The sequence below is a fragment of the Bombina bombina genome, chromosome 1 (genome assembly GCF_027579735.1).
Source record: "Bombina bombina isolate aBomBom1 chromosome 1, aBomBom1.pri, whole genome shotgun sequence".
In the NCBI taxonomy this organism is placed as follows: Eukaryota; Metazoa; Chordata; class Amphibia; order Anura; family Bombinatoridae; genus Bombina; species Bombina bombina.
This window is the reverse complement of record NC_069499.1, coordinates 913,608,128-913,624,615: the sequence shown is the minus strand read 5'-3', so window position 1 is coordinate 913,624,615 and position 16,488 is coordinate 913,608,128.

Here is a 16,488-nt window from a genome sequence, read left to right as displayed (position 1 = left end):
ATTGCCCCATAAATTGCAAAAAAAGCAAAGAACGTGTAAACATTGGGTATTTCTAAACTCAGGACAAAATTTAGAAACTATTTAGCATGGGTGTTTTTTGGTGATTGTAGATGTGTAACATATTTTGGGGGTCAAAGTTAGAAAAAGTGTGTTTTTTTCCATTTTTTCCAATTTTTTTTTTTTTTTTTAGTAAATTATAAGACATGATGAAAATAATGATATCTTTAGAAAGTCCATTTAATGGCGAGAAAAACGGTATATAATATGTGTGGGTACAGTAAATGAGTAAGAGGAAAATTACAGCTTAACACAAACACTGCAGAAATGTAAAAATAGCCATTGTCATTAAGGGTAAGAAAATTGAAAAATGGTCCGGTCATTAAGGGGTTAAATAAATTAAATTACTCATTAAAAAAAACTTACACTACTAAAAAAATTAAATCTACAGTTACAAAAATTTAAAAATACTAAATTACAAAAAATAAAAAATTACGAAAAATAACAAATGAAATTATCCGAAATAAAAACAATTACACCTAATCTAATAGCCCAATCAAAATAAGAAACCCCCTAGCCTACAATAAACTACCAAAAGACCTTAAAAGGGCCTTTTGTAGGGCATTGCCCTATAGAAATTGTCAACCGTATAGGAATCAGCCCAGGATTTAACCCAACTGCTAGCGTGAAAAGTAAAACACACGCTAGCACACTGAGAAACAACCAGGACGTGACCCACTCAGGAAACAAATAAAGCAGGTTTGCAACAAACAAAAGCTAAGCGTCCCTTTAAGCAGTTTTGAATCCAACAAAAAATAAATGTTCCTTTAAGCAGATTTGTAACAAATAAATGATAAGCGTCCCTTTAAGCAGGTTTGAATCCAACAAATAATCAATGTCCCTTTAAGCAGGTTTGCAGCAAACAAATGATAAATGTTCTTTTTAGCAGATTTGTAACAAACAAAAGGAAATGTCCCTTTAAGCAGGTTTGCAGCAAACAAATGATAAATGTTCTTTTAGCAGATTTGTAACAAACAAAAGACAATGTCCCTTTAAGCAGGTTTGCAAGGATTAGAGGCAAAAGCAGGGTCAGACAGGCAAGGGTTAATATATCCAGGAGACAGATTGAGGGTCAAGGCAAAAGCAAGGTCAGGCAGGCAATGGTCGTTATCCAGGAGACTGTTTGAGGGTCTAGGTATAAGCAAAGTCAGGCAGGCAAAGGTCGATATCCAGGAGTCAGATTGAAGGTAAAGATTAGCAAAGTTAGGTTCATACAAAAGTACTCACATTACCAGAGTCAAACAAACAAACGGGCCCTGAGTAAGATCTCCCGCCGTGATTTAAAGGCAGGAGAGGAGCCGTCATCAGAGGGAGTGTCAGAGGACGTGTCACGTTGCTAGGCAACGTGACGTAATACACACAGAGGAGATCCGGGAGCCGCGGTGACACGGCGATGAACGGAAGAATCATGTCAGAAATCAGCTCTTTTCCCTGAAAAAAAAAATACAAAGACCCCCCCAACAGTAAAACCCACCACCCAACCAACCCCCAAAATAAAAAACTAACTCCAAAAAAACCCTAAGCTACCCATTGCCCTTAAAAGGGCATTCAGATCTTTTTCTTGCCTTTAAAAGGGCATTCAGCTCTTTTAAGACAAGCCCAAACCCTAATCAAAAATAAAACCCCACCCCAAAAGAGGTTTAAAAAAACCTAACACTAACCCCGGACAATCCACTTACAGTTTTTGAAGCCCGGACATCCATCCTCATCCAGGCGGCGAGAAGTCTTCATCCAGGCGGTGAGGTCTTCATTTATCCAGGCGGCGTCTTCTATCTTCATCCAGGCAGCATCTTCTACCTTCATCCAGGCGACATCTTCTATCTTCATCCCGGCGGCTGATTTGAATAGCCAATAGAATTTCAGTAGCTCTCATCCTATTGGCTGATTTTAACAGCCTATAGGATTTCAGTAGCTCTCATCCTATTGGCTGATTTGAATTTCAAAAATCAAATCAGCCAATAGTAATGCAAGGGACACAATTTTGAAAAGTCTCCCTTGCATTGAAGATTCAGTATACGGCGGCGAATGTTTGAAGAGGATGCTCCGCGCCCGATGTCTTCAGGATGTAGCCACTCCGCGCCACCGGGATGAATATAGAAGATGCTGCCTGGATGAAGATAGAAGATGCCGCCTGGATAATGATAGAAGACGCCGTCTGGATGGATGAAGACTTCGCCGCCTGGATGAAGACTTCTCTCCGCCTTGATGAGGATGGATGTCCGGACTTCAAAAACAGTAAGTCGATCGTCGGAGGTTAGTGTTAGTTTTTTTAGATTAGGGTATGGGCTTGTCTTAAAAGAGCTGAATGCCCTTTTAAGGACAATGCCCATACAAATGCCCTTTTCAGGGCAATGGGTAGCTTAGGCTTTTTTTTAGAGTTATGTTTTATTTATTTTGGGGGGTTGGTTGGGTGGTGAGTTTTACTGTTGGGGGGCCTTTGTATTTTTTTTCAGGGAAAAGAGCTAATTTCTTTAGGGCAATGCCCTACAAAAGGCCCTTTTAAGGGCTATTGGTAGTTTATTGTAGGGTATGGTTTATTTTTATTTTGATAGGGCTATTAGATTAGGTGTAATTGTTTTTATTTTGGATAATTAGTATTTTTACATTTTTGTAACTGTAGATTTTTTTTTTTGTAGTGTTAGTTTTTTTTAATGAGTAATTAAATTTATTTAATTGATAGTTATTTTTAGTATAATAGTAATGTTAGTTTAATTTATAGTTTAATTTTATTTTTTTTAATTAACCAGTTAGGTTTTTATTTATTTTAAGATAGGGATCTTGTAATTTTATTTTAAAGTTAGGGATTGTTAGGTTTAAGGGTTAATAGTTTAATTTGTTTTTTTGCGATGTAGAGGGGCTGTCGGTTTAAGGGTTAATAGGTTTATTTAGTGGCAGTGATGTGGGAGGCCAGAGGTTTAGGGGTTAATAACTTTATTTAGTGGCGGCGATGTCGGGGAGTGGCGGAATAGGGGTTAATATCTTTATTATAGTGTGAGCGATGTCGGGAAGCGGCGGAATAGGGGTTAATAACTTTAGTATAGTGGTGATGATGTCTGGGAGCGGCGGAATAAGGGTTAATAAATGTTATTAGTGGCAGAGATGTCGGGAAAGGTAGATTAGGGGTTAATAACTTTAATTTAGTGTTTGCTATTCGGTAGGGCCTAGATTAGGGGTTAATAGGTAGTTTATTGATGTTAGTGTATCTTGTAACACTTTAGTTATGAGTTTTGTGCAACAGTTTTGTTGCGTAAAACTCATAACTACTTGTCTCAGATTGCGAAACAGATCGTGTCGGTATAGGCTGTAACACAAGCTTTTTAGCCCCACCGCAAAACTTGTAATGGCAACGCTATGGAAATCCCACACAAAAACGTAATTTTTTTGAGTGCGGGACTGACGTTGCATTACAGGCTAAAATGCTTGTGGTACAGCTATACCGACAAGGCCCGTAATGGCTGCGTTGCTGTTTTAACGCTGAAATGGCCATTTTTTCAGCATTAAAACATGAACGCAAAATTCGTAATCTAAGTGTTAGTTTCCTCTGGAAGTATAAACATAAAACCATCTATATAAGACTTCTCTATTGGAAGACATAGACCTTACGTGTATTAATATCCTAGTACCCGCTATATGTCACTTTAATTCTCATATATATCCTATAATTTAGTAAAGTATGAAGAAAAGGTTGAGAAATATGAAACTTCTTTTAAAGTCCCAAACCTGTAATTGTCATAGCTGCGTTAAAATACGGAAACCCAATAAATATGAAGCTGAAGTAGACAACGGGTCCCTGAGGCTCTGGTACAAGTGTGTTAGACCAGTATAAACTAAATATGCAAATTATTAGAACCAACATTAAAGTCTAAGGGGGAACTAAAAGTTATACATCACACACACTGCTGATAGGAAACATTGTGCTGGATATATTTAAAGGTATCAATTAAAGTTTTAGAGGCCTACTTATCAAGCCGTCAACTTACTTGCATTCGACGGCACCAATACGCTTGCCTGACATCGCCTAACATCGCAGCCGCGGACCTGAATACACTCTCTATATTTATATAAAAAGCTGTCAAAAAGCCGTGCACCAAGTACGGGGCGATGACCAGCGGACTGTTGTTAACTAAACAGTCATCGATCTCGCTGCTATTCGGCTTTTTCACAGCTTTATTTATACACTGTCACTAAACACCACCACTATACTAAACTGTTTAACCCCTATCCCGCTGCTCCCGGACCCCTGCCGCAACAAAATAAAGTTATTAACCCCTATCCTGCCACTCCCGGAGCCCACCGCAACTCTAATAAACTTATTAACCCCTATTCCGCCGTTCCCCACACCGCTGCAAATAACTAAATGTATTATCCCCTAAACCCCTGGCCTCCCACATCACTACCACTTACTAAACCTATTAACCCCTAAACCGCCAGCCCCCCACATCGCCATATACTAAATTAACCTATTAACCACTAAATCTAACAACCAGCTAACTTTATATTAAATATTAACTCATCCTTATCTTATAATAAATTAAAGGGCCACTAAACCCAAAATCTTTCTTTCATGATTCAGATAGAGAATAGAAATATAAACAACATTTCAATTTACTTCTATTATTTATTTTGCTTCACTTTTTAGATATCCTTAGTTGAAGAAAAAGCAATGCACATGGTGAGCCAATCACACGAGGCTTCTATGTGCAGCAACCAATCAGCAGCTACTGAGCATATCTAGATTTGCTTTTCAGCAAAGAATATCAAGAGAATAAAACAAATTAGATAATATAAGTAAATTAGAAAGATGTTTAAAATTACATTCTCTTTCTAAATCATGAAAGAAAAAATGTGGGTGTCATGTCCCTTTAAAACTTACCTTTAGATTTAAATTAAACTATATTAAACTATTAATTAACCAACCCTAACTGTTATACTAAAATTACATTAAACTATATTAAACTATTAATTAATATACCCTAACTATTAAACTAAAATTACATTAAACTATATTGAACTATTAATTAATCTACCCTAACTATTATATACTAAAATTACATGAAACTATATTAAACTATTTATTAACCTATCCTAACTATTATACTAAAATTACATTAAACTACAAATTAAATTAACTGGCTTTTCCAATCAGCCAATAGAATGCAAGCTGAATCCTATTGGATGATTGCAACAGCCAATAGGACTTTTTCAACCTTAATTCCGATTGGCTGCTAGAAATCTATTAGCCAATCGGAATTTAAGGGACGCCATCTTGGAACCGAACCTTCATTCGGAAGAAGACGTTGGAAGAAGAGGATGCTCCATGCCGGATGTCTTGAAGATGGAGCCGCTCCACGCCGGATGGATGAAGATAGAAGATGCCGTGTGGATGAAGACTTCTGCCGGCTTGGATGAAGACTTTGGCCCGCTTGGATGAAGACTTCTGCCGACTTCAATGAGGACTTCTATCGCTTCGTTGAGGATGGATGTCGGCTCTTCAGAAACTGTAAGTGGATCTTCGGGTGTTAGTGTTAGGTTTTTTTAAGGGTTTATTGGGTGGGTTTTAATTTTAGATTAGGGTTTGGGCTTCTGAAAAAGAGCTAAATGGCCATCCAAATGCCCTTTTCAGGGCAATGGGGAGCTTAGGTTTTTTAGATTAGGTTTTTATTTGGGGGGTTGGTTGTGTGGGTGGTGGGTTTTACTGTTAGGGAGGTGTTTGTATTTTTTTACAGGTAAAAGAGCTGATTTCTTTAGGGCAATGCCCCGCAAAAGGCCCTTTTAAGGGCTATTGGTAGTTTATTGTAGGGTATGATTTATTTTTATTTGGGGGGGGGGCTTTTTTATTTTGATAGGGCTATTAGATTAGGTGTAATTGCTTTTATTTTGGATAATTTTTTATTTTTTGTAATTTAGTATTTTTACATTTTTGTAACTGTAGATTTTTTTTTTTTAGTAGTGTTAGTTTTTTTTAATGAGTAATTAAATTTATTTAATTGATAGGTATTTTTAGTAAATTAGTAATTTTTTTTTTTTATTTACCAGTTAAGTTTTTATTTATTTTAAGATAGGGATCTTGTAATTTTAATTTAAAGTTAGGGATTGTTAGGTTTAGGGGTTAATAGTTTAATTTAGTTATTTGCGATGTAGAGGGGCTGTCGGTTTAAGGGTTAATAGGTTTATTTAGTGGCAGTGATGTGGGAGGCCAGAGGTTTAGGGGTTAATAACTTTATTTAGTGGCTGCAATGTTGGGGAGTGGCGGAATGGGGTTAATATCTTTATTATAGTGTGAGCGATGTCGGGAAGCGGCGGAATAGGGGTTAATAACTTTAGTATAGTGGTGATGATGTCTGGGAACGGCGGAATAAGGATTAATAAATGTTATTAGTGGCAGAGATGTCGGGAAAGGCAGATTGGGGTTAATTACTTTAATTTAGGGGGCCTAGATTAGGGGTTAATAGGTAGTTTATTGATGTTAGTGTACCTTGTAACACTTTAGTTATGAGTTTTGTGTAACAGTTTTGTTGCGTAAAACTCATAACTACTGGTCTCAGATTGCGAAACAGATCGTGTCGGTATAGGCTGTAACACAAGCTTGCCTGACATCGCCTAACATCGCAGCCGCGGACCTGAATAGGCTCTCTATATTTATATAAAAAGCTGTCAAAAAGCTGTGCACCAAGTACGGGGCGATGAGCAGCGGACTGTTGTTAACTAAACAGTCATCGATCTCACTGCGGCTTTTTCACAGCTTTATTTATATACTGTACTATACACTAAACACCACCACTATACTAAACTGTTTAACCCCTATCCCTGCCGCAACAAAATAAAGTTATTAACCCCTATCCCGCCGCTCCCGGAGCCCACCGCAACTCTAATAAACTTATTAACCCCTATTCCGCCGCTCCCCGACACCGCCGCAACTAACTAAATGTATTATCCCCTAAACCCCTGGCCTCCTGATGGGTATATATATATATATATATATATCATGTTATATGAGTAATTTGAATCTCACATATTAAGCATATTGAGGGTAGCCTTAAATCTTGTATCAAATGTTTATAATGCAGCATTCCACAAGTTTCTTTTTGTATAAGTTGTAACATATGTTTCTAATATAAGATCCTCTCTACAAATGGTTATATGGGCATATTCTGTTATGTGCTATAACAACATTCTTATTTCCTGTGGGCCCCTTATGCAGATGTGAAGTTATCTAAGTTTTTTATATATTTCCTGTGACCTCATGTATGACGTATACATCCCTATAAAGTCTTTGTGTGTTCTTCAATAAATGGGAATCTTGTGAAAACACTCAGTTGCATGTGTGTGTGATTTCAGTGGTCACCCCAGGGCCCTGAAGAAAACGTGTGCTGCACCCTTATCAGCCAGAGCAGAGCTAAGAAACAAAAGAAGTAACCCTACACCTCCCACATCACTACCACTTACTAAACCTATTAACCCCTAAACCGCCAGCCCCCCACATCGCCATATACTAAATTAACCTATTAACCACTAAACCTAACAACCCGCTAACTTTATATTAAATATTAACTCATCCCTATCTTATAATAAATTAAAACTTACCTTTAGATTTAAATTAAACTATATTAAACTATTAATTAACCAACCCTAACTGTTATACCAAAATTACATTAAACTATATTAAACTATTAATTAATATACCCTAACTATTAAACTAAAATTACATTAAACTATATTGAACTATTAATTAATCTACCCTATTATTTACTAAAATCACATGAAACTATATTAAACTATTTATTAACCTACCCTAACTATTATACTAAAATTACATTAAACTGCAAATTAAATTAACTTGCTTTTCCAATCAGCCAATAGAATGCAAGCTGAATCCTATTGGCTGATTGCAACAGCCAATAGGACTTTTTCAACCTTAATTCCGATTGGCTGATAGAAATCTATTAGCCAATCGGAATTTAAGGGACACCATCTTGGATGATGTCATTTAAAGGAACCTTCATTCAGAAGAAGACGTTGGAAGAAGAGGATGCTCCGTGCCGGATGTCTTGAAGATGGAGCCGCTCCACGCTGGATGGATGAAGATAGAAGATGCCGTGTGGATGAAGACTTCTGCCGGCTTGGATGAAGACTTTGGCCCGCTTGGATGAAGACTTCTGCCGACTTCAATGAGGACTTCTGCCACTTCGTTGAGGATGGATGTCGGCTCTTCAGAAACTGTAAGTGGATCTTCGTGGGTTAGTGTTTTTTTTAAGGGTTTATTGGGTGGGTTTTAACTTTAGATTAGGGTTTGGGCTTCTGAAAAAGAGCTAAATGTCCATCCAAATGCCCTTTTCAGGGCAATGGGGAGCTTAGGTTTTTTAGATTAGGTTTTTATTTGGGGGGTTGGTTGTGTGGGTGGTGGGTTTTACTGTTGGGGGGTGTTTGTATTTTTTTACAGGTAAAAGAGCTGATTTCTTTGGGGCAATGCCCCGCAAAAGGCCCTTTTAAGGGCCATTGGTAGTTTATTGTAGGCTAGGGTTTTTTTATTTGGGGGAGGGCTTTTTTATTTTCATAGGGCTATTAGATTAGGTGTAATTAGTTTAAATATTTGATAATTTATTTTTTATTTTGTGTAACTTAGTGTTTATTTTTTTGTAACTTAGTGTTTGTTATTTTGTGTAACTTAGTTGTTAGTTTTTTGTAACTTTGTAATTTTTAATAGTAGATTTAAATTATTTGAGTAGGGTTAGGTTTTTAAATATATAATATAGTTAATTTAATTTGTAGTTTAATGTAATTTTGGTATAACAGTTAGGGTAGGTAAATTATTTAATATAGTTTAATGTAAATTTAGTATAATAGTTAGGGTAGATTAATTAATAGTTTAATATAGTTTAATTTAATCTTAGTATAACAGTTAGGGTAGGTTAATTAATAGTTTAATATAGTTTAATTTAAATCTAAAGATAAATTTTAATTTATTATAAGATAGGGATGAGTTAATATTTAATTGGTTTATAGGTTAATAGGTTTATTTAGTTTATGGCGATGTGGGGGGCTGGCGGTTTAGGGGTCAATAGGTTTAGTAAGTGGTAGTGATGTGGGAGGCCAGGGGTTTAGGGGTTAATAACTTTATTTAGTTGCGGTGGGCTCCGGGAGTGGCGGGATAGGGGTTAATACATTTATGTAAGTTGCGGCAGGGTCGGGGCGGCAGATTAGGGGTTAATAAGTATAATGTAGGTGTCAGCGGTGTCGGGCAGCAGATTAGGGGTTAATAAGTATAATGTAGGTGGTGGCAGTGGCGGAGCGGCAGATTAGGGGTTAATAAGTATAATGTAGGTGGTGGCAGTGGCGGAGCGGCAGATTTGGGGTTAATAAGTATAATGTAGGTGGCGGTGGTGTAGAGGCAGCAGATTAGGGGTGTTTAGACTCGGGGGTTATGTTAGGGTGTTAGGTGTAAACATAACTTTTATTCTGCCATAGGGATCAATGGGATATCGGGCAGCAGTGAACATGAGCTTTTGCTGCTTTCAGACTCCCATTAATTCCTATGGCATCCGCGGTCTCCAGGGCGGCAGATTGAAAAGCAGGTACGCTTGGCTGGAATAGTGGCGAGTGTACCTGTTTGAAATTTGATAACTTGCAAAAGTAGTCTGATAGTGCCGGATTTGCATTCAGAACATCTTTAATGACGTAAGCATCGATCTGTGTCGGACTGAGACCAGCGGGTAGGCTTTGATAAATAAGGGGAATCAGGCTCTCCACAATTACGCTGCGGAATTTGTGGTTGACGGCTTGATAAATAGGCCTCTTAATCTCATTCTAGATGGGAGAATCAATGAGAAAAGTTATTAATAATACAGGGATTAGTATGGGCATAGGGAACTCCACTGCCTCGGCCGCTGACAATAGAGTCACTGCCGACTGCCCTAACCCTAAGTACAACAAAAATTGTAATAATTATCCGAATGAAGAGGTTAAACAACATATAAGTTGTGTATTGATACCAGAAATGCATATATGTATTCCTAAAAAGCAGCGCATATTTTATGTGTATAGTAAAGTTAAATGGCATCAGCGAGAATATTGGGGGATACCTGAACAAACTAAAAAGCAGGTCTTTCATATTACTGTTGATGCATGGTAAATACTGCGAGCTGTGTGGGTGGTTAAAATATCGCAGTTATGCAAAGACAAAAGGCTTTGAGCATGAAGTTTTGCAGTAAAAGTTATCTACCTCACATTTGTTGAGCACCAAAATGACCATTCCTAGCCTAGTACCTCCGGTTTATACTTTCAAACTATGCTTCATTAACGCTGAGCAGGCATCTGCACTGAATATGGTACTCTGTTGTGGTACATGGCGAGAGCAAAACTCTAAGCTAATTCCAGTATTGCGTAAATGAGTAAACTGCTATTTTTTTAACAAACATACTAACCAGAGGTATATAAACAAATATATTCTCAGCATAGAACACAACTAGTATGCGACATGTGAGATATAAAAATGTTAAAAATATAAAGCTGCTCAAAAAAACTTCATATTTGAAGACAGTTAAACTAGTAAATATACTCAGAACTGGGAGTGAGTGTGAGTGTGTGAGTGTGTGTAGTGTGAGGATGTCAGGGAGAGGTAGGGCAGAGGGGAGGAGGGGAGCGGATTTGCAGGGAGAGGAGTATTGTAGCGGACAGGAGGAGCAGTGGGGTCCCCATCAGGGAGTAAGTGGAGTGGGGAGAGGGAGAGTTAGAAGGGATGATGGGTGGGGAGATGCCCAGAGACCAGGCACACTTAGAAGAGGGACAGAGGGTGCACATGGGGACAGAAGGGGGGAGGAGGGAGAGGATAGGGAGGAACCCACACCAGGGACATCCCAGGGAGCAAGCCAGGTGGCCACAGAGAATGAGCGCATGAGATGCCCAAACTTCTCATTCGATGAGAATGTTGCGCTAGTCCAGGCCATCATGGACAACTACAGTGCCCTCTTTGGCCAGGAGAATGGCAAAGGCGTTGCCCGAAGGCGTAAGATAGCATGGTTGGCGGTAGAGGATGCTTTAAACAGTGTGGCCCCGCAAAGGAGGACTGTTGAGGGACTTAAAAAAAGGTGGAACGACTATAAGAGGCGGGTGAAAGAGAAGATGGGGCAGGAAGCCATGCACCAGAGGGGAACAGGCGGTGGTCCACCCCTGGAAACCGAATACAACACCTGGCAGGAGATGATACGCAGCTCCCTGAGTATCACAGCAGTCCGTGGACTTCCAGGGGCTCGTGACTCAGGGGCTGCAACCACAACACATCATGCTGGTGAGTAACATCCCACACACCAGTATTATATGTATTTGAGATATAACATCCTTTAAAGGGACATGACACCCACACTTTTTCTTTCATGATTTAGAAAGAGAATGCAATTTTAAACATCTTTCTAATTTACTTATATTATCTCATTTTTTTTATTCTCTTGAAATTATTTGCTGAAAAGCATATCTAGATATGCTCAGGAGCTGCTGATTGGTTGCTGCACATAGAAGCCTCGTATGATTGGCTCACCATGTGCATTGCTTTTTCTTCAACTAAGGATATCTAAAAAATTTAGCAAAATAAATAATAGAAGTAAATTGTAATGTTGTTTAAATTTATATTCTCTATCTGAATCATGAAACAAAGATTTTGGGTTTAGTGGCCCTTTAATGTCACACATTCATGTACACAATGAGGAGCATGGTATTTGGCCTACTAACAAAAACATCTACAATTATATTTGACATTAATGCTACTTAACACAATGCAATTCATAATAAGGTCTAAACCCCCTATTCCGTCCTCCGTACTGTCTAATACCTTATCTTTATATAAATAAGACGACACACACAATTGTTGGGAGAAAGAACAGGTCACGGTCCACTTTTATTAAATAAACACTTTAAACTAGTGCCTAAGCGTTACTCTAATTACCCTTAGGCACTTAATCAACCTAACATCAAACTTGGCAACAAGTTCGTAATCATCAAAATCGTTGGCCGCATCTCACCCTAACCTAGCCCCTACTAGCAGATGGTCAAGGCCCCTTCCGATACCTGCAGCGTGACACCCGGCTGTACACACCCAATGGCACGCAGAGAGAGTCTTACTGCAGGCTAGCTCAATTAAACCTACCCCCTGCCGAGTCAACTCACCCTACTCAGCCACATCGTTGCCGCCATTCACTTCTTCCATTGGACGGGTGGGCGGGAAAAACCTTCTCCTTGAAGCCTGGAAACCGAAAGAGGCTGAACTCACTGCTGCAGGACCCTATAAAGGTAAGCACAAACACTGCCTCCCAACCTGCAACATTGTAGCAAACACAATTTAGCATTTCTCCAGACTTTAAGTTGGTAATCCCTTAATGTTGTTACAGGCCCACTAGAGGGCCCTCCACTATCATAAGGTCTAAACCCCCTATTCCGTCCTCTGTACTGTCTAATACCTTATCTTTATATAAATAAGACAACACACACAATTGTTGGGAGAAAGAACTGGTCGCGGTCCACGTTTATTAAATAAATGCTTTAAACTAGTGCCTAAGCGTTACTCTAATTACCCTCAGGCACTTAATCAACCTAACATCAAACTTGGCAACAAGTTCGTAATCATCAAAATCGTTGGCGGCATCTCACCCTAACCTAGCCCCTACTAGCAGATGGTCAAGGCCCCTTCCGATGCCTGCAGTGTGACACCCGGCTGTACACGCCCAATGGCATGCAGAGAGAGCTGTGATGTTTAGAGAGCTTCGGCCCACATTCGTGAGGGAGAGGACCCCCAGGCCGGCGCCTGGCGGGCATAACCCCTCCCTTTTTTCTGGACCGTCACTCTTCTCTCTTCGTGCCCGTCCGCATGAACCAGGAACAGCTCACCTCCTGTCGGCCTTACCTTAAGGTATTGTTCCACACAACGCACCGGACAACAATCCTCACATTCCTGCCTTTTAAGGGGCAACCATGCCCCTGTGCCTTCCTGGTCCATTTTGGACCTAGGCACAAACAATAAAAGCCCACTATCCGACACTCGGACGTGCTCCAACCGCACTCCCCCGGATCCTTTCACCTTAGCCGACGCCACAAGCTCACCCACATGGAGAGCTCCCGCGAATGCCATTGTGAAAGCTGCCCTAAAGAGCAGCTGCTCGTATTCCGACTTGCACACAGATACCAAACCTACTGCTAGCAACCGCAGCCTCTCCTGTGTGATAGGCTCCCTCCGGTCCTTTGGACGGGGGGCCAGCCTTCCCCACCCCTTTAACACCTTCCTAACCAGGAAGGCCCCGGAGTGGTCCGCATAACCCAAAGCTTTGTTAAAGAAGGCTACAGCCGATAGCCTCCCGCCTGCACCGGCCCTACTGACTCCTTCGCGCCTCAGCTGCGCCAACCAGTCTAACACCTGAACCCTTGTAGCCCTTTGTACCTGCACACCCCTTTGTTGACAGAAAGCTTCCCAGCTGTTCCAGTGGCTCCTGTACGCCGACCACATCCTCGGTGCCAAAGATGCCTTAACTAAGGGTAGGATGCTCACCCAATCTTCAACAACTCCCAAAGAGAAGAAGGGCATGTTAGACCCTCTTTTGCCGCCATGGGTGCTGCTTCCCTAAACTGCCCCCATTTAAATCGAGAGAGTGCATCAGCAATAACGTTCTGCACTCCCGGGAAGTGTTTGGTGGTGAAATAGATGTTGCACTGCAAGCAGCGCAACACCAAGTGCCTCAAGTAACACACGACGGCTGGTGATGATGCGGAAAACCTGTTAATGGCGTACACCACGCTCAGGTTGTCCGTCCAGAACACCACCAACCTATTGGCCAACCTGTCTCCCCAAATTTCAACGGCCACAACAATTGGGAATAGCTCCAATAGTGTTAGGTTTTTTGTATAACCTGCAGCCACCCACTCCAGCGCTCCAGTCGCCATCAAGGTACGCCCCATAACCGTACCTGCCTGCTGCATCCGTGAACAGGTTCAGCACTCGTTCGATACCGAAGTGCGTCTCCATAAGCACACACCATTAAACTTTTCTAGGAAAGTATCCCAGACAGCCAGGTCCTCTCTGACCTCAGATGTGACGCGGGCCCAATTCGCATGACCAGTAGGGCCCTTCAAAAGGCTCCTGTTCAATTGCTTGGTAACACAAATTGCTAATCAGCCAATCACATGGCAGCAACTCAATGCATATAGGTATCTAGATGTGGTGAAGATGACTTGCTGAAGTTCAAATCAAGCATCAGAATGGGGAAGAAAGGGGATTTAAGTGACTTTGAAAGTGGCATGGTTGTTGGTGCCAGACGGACTGGCCTGAGTATTTAAAAAACTGCTGATCTACTGGGATTTTCATGCTCCACCATCTCTATGGTTTACAGAGAATGGTCCGAAAAAGAGAAAGTATTCAGTGAGTGGCATTTGTGTGGACGGAAATGCCTAGTTGATGTCAGAGGTCAGAGCAGAATGGGCAGACTGGTTTGAGATGATAGAAAGGAAACAGTAACTCAAATAACCACTCATTACAACCAAGGTATGCAGAATACCATCTATGAACGCACAGCACATCGAATCTTGAAGCAGATGGGCCACAGCAGCAGTAGACCACACCGGGTGCCACTCCAGTCAGCTAGGAACAGGAAACTGAAGCTACAATTTGCACAGGCTCACCAAACTCAATTTTAGCTACGACATTTAGATGGTAGGGTCAGAATTTGGTGTAAACAATGTGAAAGCATGGATCCATCCTGCCTTGTATCAATGGTTCAGTCTGGAGGTGGTGGTGTAATGGTGTGGGGGATATTTTCTTGGCACACTTTGGGCTGCTTTAGTACCAATTACATTTTTTTTAAATGCCACAGCCTACATTAATATTGTTGCTGACCATGTCCATCCCTTTATGACTACAGTGTACCCATCTTCTGATGGCTATTTCCAGCAGGATAATGCACCATGTCACAAAAGCTCAAATCATCTCAAACTGGTTTCTTGAACATGACAATGATTTCACTGTACTCCAATTGCCTCCACAGTCTTCAGATCTCAATCTAATAGAGCACCTTTGGGATGTGGTGGAACGAGAGATTCACATCATGGATGTGCAGCCAACAAATCTGCGTGATGCTATCATGTCAATATGGACCAAAATCTCTGAGGAATGTTTCCAACACTGTGTTGAATCTATGCCACAAAGAATTAAGGCAGTTCTGAAGACAAAATGGGGTCCAATCCAGTACTAGCAAGGTGTACCTAATAAAGTGGCCGGTGAGTGTATATATACACTCACAGGCCACTTTATTAGGTACACCTTGCTATACTGGGTTGGACCCACTTTTGCGTTTAGAACTGCCACCTTGACATATACCATATACTTATAAAATAATTTTTAAACATTGATTTCTTTAATACATTTATATTTTTTTATTAAATGTATAGTCTAGTGGGCCTATAGCAAATTTAAGGGATAGCTGACTTGAAGTCTGGAGTGTTCTAGTGTGTGTATGTTACAATGTTGCAAGTGGGTGGGCGGGTGTACCTCTTGCCTTTATAGGGTCCTGTTGCAGTGGATCGGCCTCTTCCTGCTTCCAGACTTCAAGGAGAATTTTCTGCTGTTCTGGATATCTTCCATTTGAGGCCTTCTGTGGTGATGGATCTTGCCAGGCGTACTTCTTTGCCTCCCAGGCGGTACAGGGATGCGGCTGGGGAGCCATCACAGCGGAGGTGAAAAGGAGGCATCAGATTTGGATAATGTGGTACCCCCCACCTCCAACCTAGGATAGCTAGGCCCACTATTTCTGCTAGGCAAGCTGTGAGGAGGGAATTGAATTTGCCCCCTAGGAATAGGGCTGAAGGGGGATCTGGCTCTAGGGCCCGGGGAGAGGGTTCAGGGGTGCCATCTTTAGTTGAGAGTGTTCCACCCACCCATGTGGGCCTAGTGCAGGCCCAAAGTGGTGTGGGTGCCATGGGGGAACAGCCTACTGCTGGAGCTGGCATGTTGCAGCAGCTCCCGGCGCTTCCCCCGGCTGCTTTAGCTGCTGTCCTGGCCCTGGCACAGTCTCTGGCTGCGGTCATCGTACCGGCCGGTGTGCCTCAGGGCCAGGAGGGTCGGGTGGTGCTCCTGTGCATGCGCTTCAGGGGCCTTCTTCGTCATCGGGGCATGGCCACGCCCCCGCACGTGACACGCGTCGTGAATACTCCCCTTCCGACAAATTTTCTGTGGGGGAGGAGCGCGGGCGCACGTGCAGACGTCGACGCCCTACATCAAGGCCCAGAACGCCATCCGGAAGCGCTCCTAGTAAGTTGGGGAGGCTCCGGGTGGCGGTGATGGCCTCGGGGGGCAGGGGTGAGATCCAGGATGCGGGAGTGAGTGCGGAAAGGGATCCGGGTGATCAGAGGCAGCAGGGGCAGGCTCCGGCACCGGGTACAAGTAGGGGCAGAGGCGCAGAT